Source organism: Dendropsophus ebraccatus, chromosome 8 (genome assembly GCF_027789765.1).
Source record: "Dendropsophus ebraccatus isolate aDenEbr1 chromosome 8, aDenEbr1.pat, whole genome shotgun sequence".
Taxonomy (NCBI): domain Eukaryota; kingdom Metazoa; phylum Chordata; class Amphibia; order Anura; family Hylidae; genus Dendropsophus; species Dendropsophus ebraccatus.
Window position 1 is genome coordinate 111,996,698 of NC_091461.1, and position 16,269 is coordinate 112,012,966.

Here is a 16,269-nt window from a genome sequence, read left to right on the forward strand (position 1 = left end):
GTGACAGAAAGGGGAATTGTCCCAAAGATTGTGTGTATAATGTGTCGGTGCGGGATGAGGAAACACAGAGTCTCTTTATCATGAATAGAATCTTGTTTAATCTGAAGAAACTTATGTGAAGCAGAACATACAGCTTTACCTGGACAGAATACGTTACACTTGGTAAGACACTTAATAGTTCAGGATCCAGGTCTGTGATGAGAGTGTAGAGAGTGGTACAGTCGTGCCAACTGGGTTGCGTGTTGATAGATACAAAGAAGAATCAGAGGAGCAGAGAGGAGGATGTCGTGAGAGTCTCAACCCAAGTAGTGCTGTGCTCTGCCAGGATGTTGGAGGATGATGTAGGAATAGAATAAGATTTGAGAGAGAATACTTGTGCCTGTGCATCGATTTTTGGCAGAATGCGTGCGGAGAGTATAGAGTCAGAAGAGTAAAGAGGAGGATGTTGTGAGAGTCCCAACCCAATTAGTACTTTGCCGGGATGTAGAAGGATGATGTAGAAGAATACTTAAAGTGTCACTGTCGTGAATTTTTTTTTTTGCAGAAATCAATAGTCCAGGCGATTTTAAGAAACTTTGTAATTGGGTTTATTATCCGAAAAATGCATTTTTATCATGAAAAAGCAGTTTGAAGCTCTCCCCCCTGTCTTCATTGTTCTCCTATGGAGAGAGCTAAAGAAAAGACCAAAACAGGACAACAAAGAGTTAATCTACAAATCCCTCACCCGTTATCTGTTCTGACCATCACCAGTGACCTGTCTGAGCTCGGATTACAGCTGTCACCCAGCTCGGTGCCTGTAATCCTCTGTTATCTGCTTTCTGCTGCCGGCTAACTCCCTCCTTCCTCCTCCCCCTCCCCTCTCCCTAGAACAGACAGGGGACGTCTCCTGCAACAAGTCACAATTTTCAGATTTTTCAGAGTGGATGAAAAAGAGGAAGGAGGGGGGGACCTGGGAAAAGGCTTTTTACATGCAGATAATGGCAGATTTGGCTAATAAACCCAATTACAAAGTTTCTTAAAATCGCCTAGACTATTGATTTCTGCAAAAAAAAAAAATACGACAGTGACTCTTTAAGGAAGAGAGAATGCTTGTGCCCGTGTTTTGATCTTTGGGTCTTCGCACTACCTATTGCCCTACCAGTGTCGGAGGACCCGTCCTAGAGGGTGACACAAGCCCCAGACTTTGTTACCTGGGATGAGCGTAATGCGGTGGGTTCCCTGCTGACAACCGAGCTGCGAGATAGAGTTCATAGGCTTCTAGCAACTTTGCTCTATCCGTATCAGTTCCTAGCTTTCTGCCTTTGTGGATACTGTCCTGCACTGTGCCTCTTCTAGTCCATGCCGTGGGTTGAAATGGTCTCTGACTTGTCCTCTCTAGAGAAGACTTTAACATTGCATAGTGCTGAGTGGAGTGTCTAGAAGAGAAACTGTTAGGTGCGTCTTGTCTTGCTTCCTCACCATACAGGGATCTGACTAAGACCACATACTAAGACTGCGAGACCTGGCAGAGGGCCAGGGTTCAAAGGAACACTTTATAGGGAGGGGTCTAGCTTGCGTCCTTCTTCTACAAAGTCCAATATCAATGAACCCATGCAATTCCTCTTCCCACGTGACTTCCTATCTACAGCCCCTGTAAGGTGCGCTGTGAATGGGTGAAGAGTGCATATAGAAGAAGTAAAGAAGGAGATGATAGGATAGGAGAAGAAGATACTCTCATTGGTCCACAGATCCACGTGATACATAAACAAGCAATAAACCTTTTCACACTTCAGCTGTGCAGGCACTAAGTACATATACTTACAATAGCGACATCTTGTGGCGCAACTTTATCACTACTACATCACCACTTATATACAGAAAAGTACAGGCTTTTGCGAAGGGTGTAACTAATGGCAACACCCGTGGTGGGACACCACACCTCCAGCCTACATCACCATCTCTCTGTTATAGACACATATACTTATATATCTTTAATGGGACATTTAATTGAACAACGAGAATTGTGTACAGCATGCAGCCTTGTGATGAATGATGCTACAGAAAGAGCTGAAAGGGAGTGAATCCAGCAGGTGCTGCAATCAGATTGTGTGATAGTCTGCAGGGAAAAGAGGTTTGGGCAGAGAAATGACAGGGGAGTAGGCAGGGTGGGAGGGCTGTGATGGAGATGTAAAGGAAAACAATGCATTCTGGGAATTGTAGCAACTCCTCGACCAGGAAATACAACACTAAGACAGACAGGTAAGCAATGTTATGTGCATCTGCGGTATGTTAATTTTTGGGAGTACCTCTTTAGGCCACATTCACGCAATGTATCCTTTGTCGTAATCACGGCCATTGTTGCAAATTGCAACAACGGCAGTGATTTAATACACAAGATACACTGCATTAACAATTAATGGGATCCCAGCCGGAGAATATACACATAGTATACACTCCGGCTAGGATCCCAAGCGGCCGCAACGAAAACTGACATGTCAGTTCTGTGCGGCCCCTATTCATTGACCCTGACAGCTCACACAATGGAGAGTGCGGCTACAGCTGCACTTTCCATTGTGTGCAATGGCAAACTGGGATGCAGGCACACAGGGATGCACCCACATCCCAGTTCAATAGAAATGAAGTTTATCCCGACTTGTAGTACAGTACCAGCCATGATAAACTTCACTGACACCGGCCATAGTGTGAACCCGGCCTTAAAGTGTTAGAGTCCTATTCCACGGGCCGATGGGGGCACGATCAATAATGTAAACGAGAACTGATCTGCTAGATCGGCGCTCGTTTACCGGGCCTATTACACAGCCCGATAATAGTTTAGCGAGGGCTGCAGGGACATTGTTATCGATGTCCTTGCAGCCCTTGTTTAAATACCATATTTTACCTAAGCATGTTGCAGGGCTTCTCCTGCGCTCCTTCTTCCTCCTGGTCCTGTGCGCAGCAGCAGCTTCGGTGCGGCTTGTCTGAGATGACAGACCGCTCAGCCAATCACTGGCCGCGGCGGTCCTGGTCAGTGAATGGCTGAGCGGTCTGTCAGCAAAGACAGGCCGCACCGAAGCTGCTGCTGAGCGCGGGACCGGGAGGAAGAAGGAGCGCAGGAGAAGACCTGCAACATGTGTAGGTAAAGTATGGTGCTTGTGGAATCGTCGGTCGGTGCCTGATGATTTTGGGTTTGAACCTAAATAAACGTTTAGCCCATGACACGATCATCGGCTGATCGTTGTCTCTATTCCACAGAGCGCTAATTGGCCTTCATTTATATACACGTTTGATATGTCAAAAGTTTGGATCCTGCTGAGCCTCAGTCCTGAGACCCTCTCCAATCATGAGTAAAGTGCAGAATTTGGGGCGGCTAGATGGCTATAAGGCACGGTCGCAGATGGTATCAGGAAAGAGACCCACTGCAATCCAAACTTTTATAAAAATGACAATAACCCCTTTAACTGCCCTCCTGAATTTCCATGTTTTGAGTGAAGTTCTTCTTGAACACAAAAGACTTTGGGGGAGATTTATCAAAGATGGTTTAAAGTGAAACTGGCTTAGTCACCCCCGGCAACCAATCAGATTCAACCTTTCATTTTCCAAAGAGTCTGTGAGGAATGAAAGGTGGAATCTGATTGGTTGCTAGGGACAACTGAGCCAGTCTCACTTTACGCCATGTTTGATAAATCTCCCCTTATGTCTCACCATCTTTTCATTACCTGAATTACCTGACAAAGAGGAGCTAACAATGTAAATTACAGCTAATTAGGTAAAAGGACAGCCACGTATGGCGCGTATATAACGGTAAGATTTAGGATGGCAGCAAAATAGGTTTTACTGAAAGCAAAGAAGATGTAAATTTAATTAGCGACCCTGATGATTAGTTTATAATTGCTATATAAATTATTTTCGCAATTTCTCAGATTCTCATTAAAATACCCATTAAAACCTCTTAGCCTCATATTTAAATATATATCTTCATTTACACAACTGTCTGCCTTACTGGATTACATCCGGGCCTGATTTATAATTACTATGAAAAACACAAGGGAAAAAAATAAAAAAATAAATAAAAACAAAACACAAATAATGAACATGTAAAAACATAGCGGCATATTCCCTCATAATGTAAATACAAAAAACAAAATGATTATTATATTACATAGCGTATCACCATGGTGTTGCCTCTTTACCTTCATTGTAACACAATACGTAATAATACAGACAAACTTGTGATCATTGCAAAAACCTCACTGCCCTTCAGTCCCTGGATTAGTGTGATCTCTATTTGAGATCTAGTTGATTTGAAAGAAAAAAAATTGGGGGGTTCTTGTGTGTTCCCCCATGTCACAATCCTATTACTTCTTGTAAAATGTACAAAGAAAAAGGCAAGGAGAGCCCACAAGGGTTAGCATTACGGCAGTGTCTTTACTACACACAGTTACATGTATAGAAGAAAGATGCTTTGGTCACATGATGTCTTTTTACCAATGACAGCAGTCCCTAGCCCAGCCCTGTTACTCTAGAAAAGAGTGGCCCTAAAACTTATTGTTACCCCTGGCGACCCTCATTAAGCCAAATCTACCTAATTTTTTTTTAAAAAGACAGAAAAAATTAGGCCCCATCGTGAAAGCTAATATGGCCAACAATGGAAGCCCTCTGATGCCCACAATTGTTTTAAATTAAGTGGTGTCAAGCAAGTGATACAGATATGTAAAATACTTCTACCAAAAATCCTCAAGTCTTCCAGTACTTATCAGCTGCTGTATGTCCTGCAGGAAGTGGTGTATCCTTTCCAGTCTGAAACAGAGCTTTCTGCTGCCACCTCTGTCCATGTCAGGAACTGTCCAGAGCAGTAGTATATGCTCTGGGCAGTATTTGATGTGAACAGATGTGGCAGCAGAGAGCACTGTGTCATGATGAAAATAGTACACCACTTCCTGCAGGACATACAGCAGCTGATAAGTACTAATAGTAGTAATTTACAAATCTATATAACTGAGAGTGACAACGTGGTTACATTGAGAAGTGATTTCCCCGCTCGTACCCCCACTAACAGCCGTCAAGTCTCAGGAAGGGTACCAGTGATGAGCAGCAGGTAAATGGAGCGTCTTAGGGAAGCTATGAAGAACACACAGTGAATAGTCCCGTCCTTCATACTTCTTTGATTTCCGATAGTAACAGTAAGACCTGATAATTAGATAAAAAGTCTACAGATTGCCCATTTTACAGGCAACATTACAGAAGCCATAGACGTGTGACTTCCTGGCACACACATTTATTACACATTATAATAACTTTTAGCTGACGCCATATGGATTTTTTTTTCCCCAAGTAGGATGTGATCATTAGTCCTGGAGAAAATCTGGAGAGTTGAAGACACTGTTATCGCACATATGTGTTTGCTGTTAACGGAGCCTACAAGATAATCCTGATAATATTCATATTGTTTATCGGAGGAAAGGAACCTCCGTAGAGGGAAGGCCAATTCCCATCATCTCCAAGCACAGGGACGGTCGGCATGGACGAGCTTTTCTGTCTTCTCTAGGGGGAGGGGTAAGACAGACAATTCGGGCAGTGGCTTATTTCTCAAAAAACAAAGGGGTCGGGAAGTGATGTTCCGTCACGCCTGACACACTATCTCTACCAGTATCATCTGTCGGTTAAGAGTCGGACGAGCCCCACACATTTTATTATGGGAGCGGTGGGTTTAAACAACAGAAGTATAAAGTGTATGGGGACCTTAAAGGGGAACTCCACATAAGGAAAAAATGTTTCTTTTAAAAGTACATTAAAAGTTATATAGATGTGTCTATACAATGTATTACCATATCTGTACGGTTCTGCCACACTGGTAGCTGATAGAAATCAAGGAAGTGAAGAAAAATGGCCTCTGTGCCAATCCACATTGTCTCCTGCTCCCACTGCTCTCCCACCTTAGGGAAAAAATCTTCCATGCCTCTGTCTCACATTGTGTGTGTTTGCTGAGCACAGGCTGATGATGCAGACAGGGGGCAGGGTGTGATGTCACAGGAGGCGCGGCTGGATCCCCCAATCCCCTGAGTGATCCACCATCTCTGACCGGCCAGAAGCAGGGGCAGCAAGGACTGTGGACTGTGATGAACAGCTGAGGGAAAGCATTGCATTCTGGAACCAGTACTGCATTCTGGGAACTGCTAAAAAAGAAAACACAGAAACACAACACAATTCCCCCCCCCCCCCCCCCAAACAAATGGATTTTGGTAGTTTCAAAACTGGGATAGTTAGGTAAGTAACGTGTTATGCTTCTGCAGAAGATTCCATTTTTTTTTTACCTCTACCTGGAGTTCCCCTTTAAAGAGGAAGTCCCAAGAAAATTTAAAAATCAGCAGACTGGGTGTGGAAAAATAACAAACAAGTAAACTCACCCCTTTTAAGCCTGTGTAGGGCGGCTCAAGGGTCCCGCTGACGGCCACTGGCTTTCATCTTTAGCTGGAAACCGGGTATGTCATGTACCCGGCTTTTCCAGCTGCAATGTCACAGCCCTGCTCAGCTAGTCAGTGATTTGGGCACTGTCCCACCCCAGTCACTGATTGGCTGAGTGGGCAATCACTCGGCCGGGTACATAACACTGCAGCTGGATGAGCTGTAAGGGTACTATTACACCAAGAGATTTTTTGACGACTAACAATTAACGATAAACGATCTCTAACGACCGCTATGGCAAACGACCCAAAATCGTTTGCCCAATTACACGGAACGATGATCATTTTGTCGGCGCTATTGCGTACGTTTCAGCTATGACTTCTTATTACACTGAACGATGTGCAAACGATTTGCGAACGATCAAATGATAAAAATAGGTACGAATTCTATCAAACGACCAACGATTTCTCGTTGGTCGTTTAAACGTTGTCTGCTATTACACAAAACAATTATCGTTTAAATCCGAACGATTTTTCAAACGATAATCGTCCCGTGTGATACGGCCCTAAGTTCAACCTACAGAGACCCCACAGTGCTGCGGCTGATTAGCCAATTAGGAGATCAGGTGCCGGGTGGAGGGAGGAGCGGCACTCACCTTTATCTCCCTCCTGACTTGACATTGACACTTGAAACCTAATACTGTGTGTGTGTGTGTGTGTGTGTGTGTGTGTGTGCGCGCGTGCATTTTACATTCTGACTTTGCACTGTGTGATTTGCAGGTTGTGATGGGTTAAACCCATTGACATCATACACACACATGGTTAGCTGCCATCTAGTGGTAATATTAGCTTAAGGGTGCCTTCACACCTACCGGATCCGTAGCAGATCTCACTTCTGCGGATTTGCAGCGTGATCAGCTGCGGATCCAGTACCATTGATGCCCCCATCATCCCCACCGCCCGCATCCTCCATTCTCCCCGCCGCCCGCATCCTCCATTCTCCCCGCCGCCCGCATCCTCCATTCTCCCCGCCACCCGCATCCTCCATTCTCCCCGCCGCCCGCATCCTCCATTCTCCCCGCCGCCCGCATCCTCCATTCTCCCCGCCGCCCGCATCCTCCATTCTCCCCGCCGCCCGCATCCTCCATCATCCCCGCTGCCCGTGGGACCGGGAGCCTCACTGCAGCCGCACCGAGGAGCAGGTAATGTATATGCTCTTGCCAACGGGCTGCAGGATGCGGGCAGCGGTGCTGATAGGGGGCCAGGATGGAGGATGCGGGTGGCGGGGATGATGGGGGGCCGTGATGGAGGATGCGGGCGGCGGTGCTAATGGGGGGCCGGAATGGAGGATGCGGGCGGCGGTGATGATAGAGGCGGGGATAGAGGATGCCAGTGGCGGGGCTAATGCGAGCGGCGGGGCTGTGGGTGCCTGGGGGTTAAAGTACATAGTCACAGCAGGATGTCAATCCCGCTGCGAGTATGTGCTAACATAAGGATCAATGGTACTGGATCCGCAGCTGATCTCGCTGCGAATCCGCAGAAGTGAGATCCGCTACTGATCCGGTAGGTGTGAAGGCACCCTAAGGGTGCGTTCACACCTACGGGATCCGCAGCAGATCTGAAGCAGATCCGCAGCAGATTTGATGGTGCAGATTTGATGCTGTGTTCAGTTATTTAAATGAAGTCTGCTGCGGATCCGCAGCAGAAAATACGCTGAGGATCCGGTAAGTGTGAACGTACCCTAAGAGTTCCAGAACATTCAAGAAGTTTCTAGTGAAAGGATAAAATGTATCTATATAAAGCCAGCTATGGCCAGACATATCCACAGTAAGGGTAGCCAACCTGGTGTCTATGACTCTCCTGCCATGTTGTCTCCATTACTAGTAGATATGTTACAGAAGGTAGAGGACAAATCTTTGGATGATACAAAGATGTCGACTTCTAGTGAATTCAGCACCAGAAAAATTAGCAGTAGCGTTGTGCTCGAATTTAGACGATAATTGTCCTGTGTAATTGCAGGAAACGATCAAACATCGTTTGTGTGTCGTTGACCGTTGATTTAGATCTGACCCTAAAATCATCGTTAATCGTTCGCTGTAATTCCACATTCCTTCACTAATCGTTAAGTGTAATTCCATCTTGTTCCTTTTTTTGCTGGAAGCAGATGGAGTAAACGATCGCAGTAACGATCATAGTAACAATCGCAACTAACGACTATCAGTCTGTGTAATATGGTCAACGATTTTAGGTTAACGATAAACAATCTCGTTTGCGATCGTTTATTGTTAATCGCTTGTCGATAAAAATCGCTTTGTCCAACAGGATCCTTAGATGTGGCCCTAGAGAGTCCTGGAAAACATGGATACAGCCTTTGGCCTATGACTGTATCCATGTATTCCGGGACTCCCTAGAGCTGCATCCAACGTCATCCACCACCAGTATTCAAATGCCGTACAATCCGACGCAAGAATGCTCAAGTCACGCTCATCCCTAGTATGCATCCTTAGAATAGTCGATCAAGGTTTTTTCATTTGGTCTATTAGGGTACGTGTACACTACGGAATCCTGGCGGTTCACCCACCGCGGATTCCACAGCTCACCCTCTTCATTCTATGGTTTGCCAGATCCGCCCAAAGAATAAACCCGCTCATTCTTCAGGTGGACGGCAGAATCTGGCAAACCAAAGAATGAAGCCTATGGAACCAGCGGAGATCTGGCAAACCATGAAGCCTATGGGACCAGCGGACATCTGGCAAACCATGAAGCCTATGGGACCAGCGGGCCGCGAGTGCGGGTGAGCAGCAAAATCTGCGGCGGGGGAACCACCAGGATTCCGTAGTGTGCACATACCTTGACTCAGTTCAGTCCTATTCTAGTCAATGAGTCGATCTTTTTGTCGAAGGTTACAACAGTCAATTCATCACCCCAAAAACTTCTTCTTTTTTTTTCTTTTTGAATTTAAGGTTTAAAAAAAAGTAACAAAATCAATAAAAATACAAATGTAAAAGACGTCATTAACATTATTGAACGTTAAACTCATTTAAACAAGGTTCCATAAATGAAGTTAGAACTAATCTACAGAGACTTTACACTTTTCTGTAGTATTTAATTAACGGAGTTCTCCACAAATGATATAAAGTGGAAGAGAAGAATACCAAGGAGAACTATAAAAATAACTACAAACATATTAGTTTTGGAATCAATTATATTGCTATGAATTCAGAGCTGGAAAAAAAAAAGAGAGAAGCCGAAACTTCAAAGTGTTTGCTTGGAATAATTGCATTCCATTTGGCGTCTATGTAGGACAACACTTCCTGCTACCGCGCGTTTACTGCTAGAAAATATGTAGAAATACAATTTGTAAAAGGAAGAACAACAAAAATAACAGCAGCGGAAATTCTATTCAACCTGTTTTATTTATTAATTTTTGGTAGAACATAAAAAATTATGAATAAATCACTTTATCATACAGCATGCATTATGTTCTCTGGTTTCATACAATAAATATGAAGGACTGTAGCTATAGGGGGTGTAGAGGTAGAAATACACCCTGGCCCTAAATTACAAAAAGCATGACCCTCGTAGGTGGGGGTGGGACATAAACTTTTGGCTTATTTTTACACCAATTGCAATTGAGTCAAAAACTTGACATGTTTTTATCACTTCTCGGCCTTCGGCTGAGGTCAAGTGTAGTATCTGTTCTTATCAGTTTAATATCTGATACGTCGCCTATCTGGGGACCATATATTAAATGGATTTTTAGAACAGGGAGATGGAAAAAGAGCTTGGTCTGTCCTCTTCAGGCATTGACCTGGTATTGTATGTTCAGTGCACCAAAAAAAAAAAAATCCTCGACATGTTTTGCTATAAAACCGGCATCTTCAAGGCTTACAGGGTAATAGTAATTTGACATCATGGCCAAAAGCCATCACACCAATCACCATTTCTGATGGTACCTAGATCATTCAGAAAGTCTACCACCAGGTCTGTCAAATGATTATGATTGGATTGCGGAATAGGTTAGGCCCCTATTAAACGGGTTAATCTCCAGGAGAGCGTGACCTGTCAGGGCAGCCCTCGCTTGCTCCTTGTTCCCCGCTCGCTGACGGCGCTGTTACATGCACCAATAATAAGTGAGTAAAAGCGGAGGGAGCTGCAAGGGAGCTCCCCGGACGATCTTTAGATTGTTCAGGGGCAGCCCATAGGAGATAGCAGCCATCTGCAGCCACCCCTCCTGTTACACAGAGTGACGGGAGCAGATCGTTGCTCTCCACTGTGTTTGTCTTATTACATGTTGAAAGACATGACAGGCAATGATCAGCCGTCATCGTTCATGTTGGCTGATTGTTGCCTTTTATTACAAGAAGTGATTATCACTTATGACCAGATATGGCCAATAATAGCTTCATGTAATAGGGCCTTAGGTTAGCACAATTAACCTTAAGGCCCTATTAGATAAGCACAACCGGAGCATGCTGGAGTCCAATCGTTAAGCGTTTGATTACCGATGGCTGAAGAAGTTGGGTGAAGCCCTAGGGAGTCTGGGAAAACATGGATAGTCATAGGCCATAGGCTGTATCCGAGACTCCCTAGGGCTTCATCCAACTTCTTCAGCCACTGCTCCTCTCTAGTAAGTGTGTAAAAAATGCCACCCTAAATATCTTAATCAGCCACTTTGTTGTCTGTAAAATTCAACTTTATTCAATATGCAAATGAGCTGTTAGGTGCACTGAAGCATGACTTTATATCTCAGTGCACCACTATGCCTATCCGGACTTATTTGCCAAAAGTAAAAGTCCTAAAATTCTAATGTGTACGAATCAGCAAAATTCTTAACAAGTTTGATTACCCAATCTCTGTTACCTTGGGTAGGGTTGTCATTCACAGAAACAACCATTGACCTGCCAGGGACAGGCACTCTCTAGGTCTTCATCCTTTATCCTGGTGCTAGAGGGTACCAGGTGACTTCCCGAGAAATGTCTTGGTGTGTGGACTGGTAGACAATTGTGTGCGGCTGGGAAGTATTAACGGTAGGAGTGTAGGTTACGTGCAGGCAGCGGGCAGTGTATTCAGGAGCAGGTAGCAGGGTTGTGGCACGCTACGTGGGATCGGGGTCAACAATCCGCATCAAGCACAGAAATGATGGTGCAGTACAAAGCGGTAAAGCAGAGGCAGAATCAGGAGATCTGGCATTGTTAAAAAACAAAAATAAGGATCCAACACCTTCTCAGAACTCCTTAGCTATGGTAAAGCACAGTGTTGCTCAGGTGCAGGAGAGCGGATGAAATAGTCCTAAATAATGTAGGACCAGGATAGGTGAAGGACAGATTTGGATTGTGAACACTAGGTCCATTGAACTCTGAATTGAAGAAATAGTGTGTGTGCACACCCTACATACCAGAACGGGAACCACACCAGGGTGGCATCATGAGATCGACCAAGAGGAAGTACATTCATATGCAGATACATGGAGATCTTCTCTGGACATCTTTAAGATCATAAGGATATAGACATGACTGAACTGAATCTTTGTAATGAACTTTGCAAAAAGTTTGGTTCGATGCCAAAGTTTTTGTAACAAGTTTGTAACAATGGTGACCGCCATTAATACACATATACAGCATACACAACAAAATGGGCATACTCACCTGTCCCTGCTCCCACAATGTCTTCATATAGGTCTTCGGTGTCCCCTGCTGATTGTAACCCCCTCCAGCCCATCTCAGCCAATGACAGACTGAGGCGGGTCAGCACCACGACCAGTTATTGGCTGAGCGGCTCTCGCTTTCGTTTCGTCAGGAGGTGTAAGTGGCTGGGATCAGCAGAGGACACTGGGGGAGCGCAGACAGGTAAGTATAGAAGAGCAAACTTGCTGAAACGCACTAAAAAAAGCTAAACACCAGCATATCACGTTTTTTTTTTTTAAGTTTCGGTTCGGGCAAACCTGAACTTTCCTTCAAAATTTGACATGTTCACTGATCTCTATAGCAAGGGTTAGGGTTTATGATTTGGACTATCATATTCCTGAGAACACACGCCTAAGGTGGTAGAAGGATAGCGGACTTTGTTATAAGTTTTTACTATTATATGGATTCATCTATATCAGAAGTCTGTCCAAGCATGATGGGAGTTGTAGTTTTGCAACAGCTGGAGAGCCTTGGTTCCCTACCTCTGATCTATATGGTCCAACATTCTGTGATCATAGAAATGAAATCGCATTGATCCATCAGCATGACATTGCTAGTTTCATAGCTCATTCCTTATTCTTTCATAACTCATCCAAAGACTTTAGATTGGATGGTGTTATGCTCCGTACTTCCACAGACGTATCCATATTAGCATACGGGGAGGATGGCGGTATATTTTCAGATCTAGGTCACAATGATAAGAAGGGGCTCTCACCGCCTTATCCTTCGTATATTCTCACTCTTTAATTCCTCCAATATTTGGACGGTTTCCTTCTCGTTTCCGTTCAATCGCCTAGGGGTCTTCTTCAAGCGGTATTTATAACGGGCCAGTCACCTTGTGAAGAGGGTGACATCTTTAATCTGGGGAAATTGGTCAAATGAAGGTGCGGGAGAATAAGAGAAGCCTTCCGTAGACGTTTCCTGTGGCTTAAATTACTAGAAGACAAATTGAAGAATCCATTTCATTTTCTGTATCCTCGGCAAGGAAACTTACACATGGTGTCACTTGCCTGGAGGGACCCAGGGGCGCCTTCTGCTATATACTGTACAAAGACACCAGTGGTATAAATAGTACAATAGGGGCCCCTACTAAATTTAGTATTGGGGCCAAGGAACTTCCAAGTTGACCTCTGCAGGTGTTGCAGTCTATTATATCTATACTCATACTCAGTCTTAAAGGGATATTCCCATTTTATAAAGATAAATATTTCTGCATATACATTCATTTACCATACTTGCCTCCTTCTCCTGATATGCTGCTCTTTCCCTCCCATTGTTGACAGTTCTTTGTGTAGGTTAGCAACCACCACTCTGCTCTAAAAGCAGTGATCTGGCTGGTGTATATATCGCTGTCCTATACATAGTTATATATATTGTACATTTTAAAGGGGTTGTCCAGCGAAAATCTTTTTTTTTTTTTTTCAGATCAACTGGTGTGAGAAAGTTATATAGATTTGTAATTTACTTCTATTAAAAAATCTCCAGTCTTCCCATACTTATTAGCTGCTGTATGTCCTGCAGGAAGTGTTGTTGTTTTTTTCAGTCTGAGACAGCGCTCTCTGCTGACCTCTCTGGCCGAGACAGGAACTGTCATGAGCAGGAGAGGTTTTCTATGGGGATTCATAGAAAACCGAGAGAGAGTGGCAGCAGAGAGCACTGTGTCAGACTGAAAATGAAACATTTCCTGGATGACATACAGGAGCTAATGAGTATGGGAAGACTTGAGATTTTTTAATAGAAGTAAATTACAAATCTATATAACTTTCTGATATCAGTTGATTTGAAAGAAAAAGATTTTCGCTGGACAACCCCTTTAAATACACTATGGGGGACAACCATTATGGCTGCGGTCGGGGTGTACAGATTCGCTCCTTCTCCCTGGCATACGTCTGCTGTATCCCCCGCTCAGGAGCAGGTGTAGATTTCTGTGCCCGCTGTGCGGCAGGTGCAGATCAGGCCAGATTCACTTAGAGGCGTGCACCACTTAGTTAATCTGACAGGAAAAATAGGAGCAGGGCCTAATTTAAGACTGGTAGGCATTATGGGAATTGTAGTTTTGTAATAGCTGGAGTGCCTGAGCTTGACATCTGTGGTCTAGAAAAAGTGGGAAAAAGCACTAAGGTAAGAGTCTCTCTCCTTGTTGCAGGAATTGGGCTCCATAGACTTGTATAGAATCTGTCTCCTGCAGAAGAGCTTAGCTGAGCGCTCCTCCCAACTCCCATTCTAGCGATCAGTGGGGATCCCAGCACCCAGACACCAACTTTTAGGAGTCTCTTTGATAATGTCAAACGTTTATTTCTTTTAACTAAAAAAGACACATAGGTCTGCAGAAGTGCTGTGTACATAAAACAAATGAGTACTTTTAAACAGGCCTGTTTGTAAAATTTAAAAAAAAAAAAAAATTGCAGAAATTAATTTGTAATTGGGTTTATTAGCCGAAAATTGCATTTTTATCATGTAAAAGCAGTTTGAAACTCTCCCCTTTGTCTTCATGGTTATCTATGGAGAGGGGAGGGGTGGAGGGAGATGAGGCACCAAAACAGGACAACAAAGAGTTAATTTACAGCTACATCAACGGGCTATCTCCTCTAAACTCATCACTGACCTATCTGACCTCTGAATACCGGCTTTCACACAGCTCCCACTGTGTAATCCTTTGTTCTCTGCTCTCTGCCCGTGACTAATTGTCCCCTTCTCAGTCCTCCCTCTGGAGGGGACCTGGGGAAAGTCTTTTTGAATACAGATAATGGCATATTTGCCTAATAAACCTAAAAGTTTCTTAAAACCGCCTGTACTATTGATTTCTGCAAAAAAAACAACAACAGTGACACTTCAATTTTTTAATGTAAATCTTTTTAAGGGGATCTGTCACTAGGTTTATGTGGCCTTAAATAAGAGCAGCATAAACTGACAGAAATACTGAACAGATCGTCGTATTACTTGAATCATTCTGTTCAGCCGTTCTCCTAATATGCAGGAGAATGACATTTGTGCTGCACCATGCCCCCCAGCCTCCAGCTGCTGATTGACAGCTGACTGCTTATACACAGCATGGATAGCTAACTGCCAATCAGCAGCTGGTGGGGGGAGTTTGCTCCTTCTCATGAATATCCAGGACTACTGGGCTCATGCACATAATGGAGAGGACTACTTATTGTCCATGTTATTCAGGAGGAGATCTCTGAATCAGCTGCACAGAACAATGTAAGTGATACATCGTTCTGTTCAGCTTCTCTGTCATTAGCTTATGCTACCCTGAGATAGGACGGCACAAACCTACTGACAGTCTCTTAAAGGTTTCAAAAGTATTCACTCCCTCTAAGATCTTATTACCATTCCAAGACTAAAAACGACTAGTGCAGCAGTTGTCACCGGTAACAGGTGAACGATGGAGGATTTCACTTAAAAATAACACAATTATAGCAAAGAAATCCCTCCAAATGAGCGTTTCACAGACAGCTATGTATCCGTATAAAATACGCAGTAAGGGGGGGAATAAAGCATGAGCGCTGATGATGCCGCATTCAGAAGTCGCCCAGTCAATACGGCTGCTTTCTTCATTAATTGGATTGCTTCACTACCAGAGCCGGGAGAACCTGAAATGAGATAATCTGCGAGCCTGTCAGCTGGATCTACAGCCGGCATTAGACGCCGCGACTCTGATTTATTACACAAACAAGCTGATTTGTTTTTGAAACGTCGCCATCAGGATCACAGCGAGCGCTTTACCCGATCTTTCCTTCCTCCCTCCCTATAACCAAACCTGTGCACAGAATAACAGATTGCTACCCCTTTGATTACGGCCTCGTTCACACAGCAGAGCTTGCCTGACAGCGCAGTGTTGCAAATAATATATATCTTCTCCCCAAATGTTATTCTCTTTGCTGATGCTTTTCATACATGGAAATGGTATATTTTTTATTGCCTTTCTATTTGGCTGTAGTTTTTGTGCAGTTAAAGGAGCACTCCATTTTATTTATTTATTTATTTTTTTCAAATCAACTGGTGTGAGAAAGTTATACAGATTTGTAATTTACTTCTATGTAAAAATCTCCAGTCTTCCAATACTTATCAGCTGATGTATGTCCTGCAGGAAGTGGTGTATTCTCTCCAGTATGACACAAGGCTCCATGTCAGAAACTGTCCATAGCAGTAGCAAATCCCCATAGAAAACCCCTCATGGTCTGGACAGTTCCAGCAGA

General features: G+C 44.0%; 1 pseudogene; it reads left to right on the forward strand.

The window, feature by feature from the left end:
* The first annotated feature begins 10,038 nt into the window (after nt 1-10,038).
* LOC138800228 (U2 spliceosomal RNA) lies at nt 10,039-10,219 on the forward strand (annotated as a pseudogene).
* Nucleotides 10,220-16,269: the final 6,050 nt, after the last annotated feature.